Genomic DNA, 4,084 nt, shown 5'->3' with positions numbered 1-4,084 from the left:
TCGTGGGCGACGGCCATGGTGGGATAGACAAGGTTGCTTCTTCGTGATCCCTTCGTGGGTGGAGCCCTCCGTGGACTCGCGCAACCGTTACCCTTCGTGGGTTGAAGTCTCCACCAACGTGGATGTATGATAGCACCACCTATCAGAACCACGACAAAAACATCCGTGTCTCCAATTGCGTTTGAATACTCCAAACCCTTCGCTTTACATTCTTGCAAGTTGCATGCTTTACTTTCCGCTGCTCACATACTCTTTGCATGCTTGCTTGATATGTATTGTGTTTGTTAAACTTGTGCCAAAACTCCACTTTAACTTAAAGAAATTAAAAACTGCAACTTTTGGTACTTAGTGTCTAATCACCCCCCTCTAGACACCTCTTCTCGATCCTTTTCAAGAGTGCCCTGGCTGACTCCCCGGGCTGCTGGACAATGTGACTTAAGTCATCGGCATCCGGTGGCCGGACATATGTTCCTTGGATGACCCAAACTCTAAAAGATTATGGGATATATGTGAAACATGTTCCATTCCTGTGTGATAATGAAAGTGCCATTAAGATTGCTCATAATCCAGCGCAACATTCTCGAACTAAGCATATTGAAGTTTGTCATCACTTCATTCAAGATCATGTTGCTAAAAGGGACATTAACCTTAAGCATGTTCGCATTGATAAGCAATTAGAGGATATATTCACCAAATGGCTTGATGAGAAAGTGTTTTGCAGGTTAAGAGGTGAATTGAACATCATTGATGCTTCAAACTTGGAGTAGGAAGTCCATTTGATACATGCAAGGCATGAGCCTATGACTAATCCTTGATATTTCTCTTATGTTGACTATCTTATGTCTTGGATATATTTGCACCTTGCATGTTATCTAACCCGTGTAGGTACTTCGATGAATCTAAATCTATGAGATTGCTACTCACTCACATCTTGAGCAATTTCTATATCACCAAGTCTCTACACAATGGTGGTTGAAGACAAGGAAGCACGAAACCATTCAAACATATCCTTTGGCAAATTCTATGTTGAGTTTCATGATTGTCATTTTGGATACACAAGTGCTCTTCCTTGCAAAACTAACCCATGTAGGTAGATGAACTCAAACTCCAAGTGGTGCTCCCAACTCTTGATGAACTACATCAACCTTGAGCGACCCACACAAGTTCAACTACATGATCAAGATCAACACCACCACCCAAGGTATGTTATTCCATCTTAGAGAAGCTTTACTCCAAGTCATGAGTCAAAGAAACTCGACAAGATGTGAATACATCAAAAAGCTTAAACGAAAAATGGTAACCCCATTTTGAGCTTAAACGATGAGTATGACCTATGATCAAGTGATCTCACTTGACTCCTAAGTCAATATACTCTAACATAGGTGACTTTGTCGCCGACCATTTCTAGATGAAGTTCTCGTGCATTTCTTCGTGCTTTTGCATTTGCATATTTGTTTCCCCTTTCAAAAAAAACTTCATCTAGATCTTTTCTTGTCTTTTACTTTTTTGTTCTGCATCTAATTCATTGCAAATCTTTCAGCTGATTCGTCGCATATCCTTGTGAGATCTTATTTGTCTAGTGAGCTGAGGTGACAAGTGTTTTCTCTGTGATGAACTCGGTCTCACCGGTCTGATGCTCTCGGTCCAACCGAATACTCTCAGTACAACCGAAACATACAACTCGGTGTCACCGATTTCACTACAAGAAAGACATCTTGCCACTTGTTTCTGCATTCTTCTTGACCCAGCTCCACTCAATGAATCTTGTCCTCGACCAGCATCCCATTCAACTTGCTGCTTTGTTCTATGCCTCAAGGACCAAACCCATCATGACAAAAATCCAGAAGAACCCTCCTTGGAAATTGATGTCAAAGGGGGGGAGAGAGATCACATCAAAGCTTAATCGTACCTATAGTGGGAGAGAATACTCAATGGAAGAAAGAGTAATGATCAAGGACCCCAGATGCTTGGTGTTCAAGAGGAGAGAAGTCACATGTCTTCAAGAGGGGAGAGACATGTTCATACTTGTGCCTGTTTGCATTAGCTCTGTTCATTTCCTTTGAGCTCTGATTTTGCTCTGATTTTCTGTTCCCTATCTTCTCCCAATATACCATGTTAGATTCAGGGGGATCAAGACATCTAAGGGAAGGAAATTCTTGAATTTATTGCACATATTTACCTTGGGGGCATGTTTATATCCAATGTGGTACTTAGTACTCACTCTACATGTCATCCCAGTCTTGGTACTCTTGTGGTCTCTCTTGTTTGCTCTGGCCAGTAGGTGTATCTGTGTTATTTGACCTTGTTTATGTAGGTTCATCCCATCCTAAGCCAACTCAAGACCACAAGGTAAGTATAGGCATCACAGTCATGTGAATGAGAAATTCTTGCTGATGTACATACTGTTTGCAAGAAGGACTCATGAGCATGAAGGTACTTTTCTCATATTCACATCTTTTGCTCTGATGCATATAGCCAAGATACATGTAACACATTGCTTACTCTGTCATGTTTATGCATTCACATGCTCCTATATTCCATATTCACATGATTGCATACATGTAGGGGGAGCCTATGCATGTTACATGTCTTTCCAAAGCTTTACTTACTATTCTCTATATCTTTATCTAAAGCTTTGATGTATGTTGTCATCAATTACCAAAAAGGGGGAGACTGAAAGCACAAGTGCTCCCTAGGTGGTTTTGGTAATTAATGTCAACATATCTCTTGTTGGACTAACACTTTTACCTAGTATGTTTCAAATAAATTCAACAATGAAGTGGCATGGACTAGAGGATGTGGAATCCCTTCAAGATGCTAAGGACAAAGGATTGGCTCATGCTCCAAGCTCAAGATTCTACATTTTCTATTTTAGTGATCCAAGATCACATTGAGTCTATAGGAAAACTCAATACTATCAAGGAGGGATGAGGTGTTGCTTAATGAGGCTCTTGCTCAAAATGCTTAGTGATATTCTCCAAAGCCCTCAAGTACTTTATCACATCCACATATGACCTAAACCAAAAGTCAAACTCGGCCCCACCGATTCTTTCTATCGACGCCACCGAGTATAGATGTCATAGCCACTGCCACAGACCCTAGGCAAATCTGTCTCTTCGATAGGGATCTCGGTCTCACCGAGATGGGATTGCAATCTCTCTATATGGAACCATTACCAAAATCGGTCTCACCGAGTTTGCGCAATCGGTCCTACCGAGTTTGCAATGTAAACTCTCTGTTTCCTTTTTGTAACATTTCAGTCTCACCGAAATGAGCGAATCGGTCCCACCGAGTTTACCTGACCAACTCTCTGGTTAGCTTATCACCAAAATCGGTCTCACCGAGTTTGTGTAATCGGTCTCACTGAGATTACGTTATGCCCTAACCCTAACCATATCGGTCCCACCGAGTTGCATGTCGGTCACTAGATTTGCTGAATCGGTCCGACCTGGTTTTTCAATACGGTCCCACCGAGTTTTGCAAGTTCTGTGTAACGGTTAGATTTTGTGTGGAGGCTATATATACCCCTCCACCTCCTCTTCATTCATCGAGAGAGCCATCAGAACATGCCTACACTTCCAATACACATTTTCTGAGAGAGAACCATCTACACTTGTGTTGAGGACAAGATATTCCATTCCAACCACATAAATCTTGATCTCTAGCCTTCCCCAAGTTGCTTTCCACTCAAATATTCTTTCCACCAAATCCAAATCCTGTGAGAGAGAGTTGAGTGTTGGGGAGACTATCATTTGAAGCACAAGAGCAAGGATTTCATCATCAACACACCATCTATTACTTTTTGGAGAGTGGTGTCTCCTAGATTGGCTAGGTGTCACTTGGGAGCCTCTGGCAAGATTGTGGAGTTGAACCAAGGAGTTTGTAAGGGCAAGGAGATCGCCTACTTCGTGAAGATCTACCGCTAGTGAGGCAAGTCCTTCGTGGGAGACGGCCATGGTGGGATAGACAAGGTTGCTTCTTCATGGACCCTTCGTGGGTGGAGCCCTCCGTGGACTCGCGCAACCGTTACCCTTCGTGGGTTGAAGTCTCCACCAACGTGGATGTACGATAGTACCACCTATCG

Source organism: Triticum dicoccoides, chromosome 5B, assembly GCF_002162155.2.
Source record: "Triticum dicoccoides isolate Atlit2015 ecotype Zavitan chromosome 5B, WEW_v2.0, whole genome shotgun sequence".
NCBI lineage: Eukaryota > Viridiplantae > Streptophyta > Magnoliopsida > Poales > Poaceae > Triticum > Triticum dicoccoides.
Note: the sequence above shows the minus strand (reverse complement) of the source record.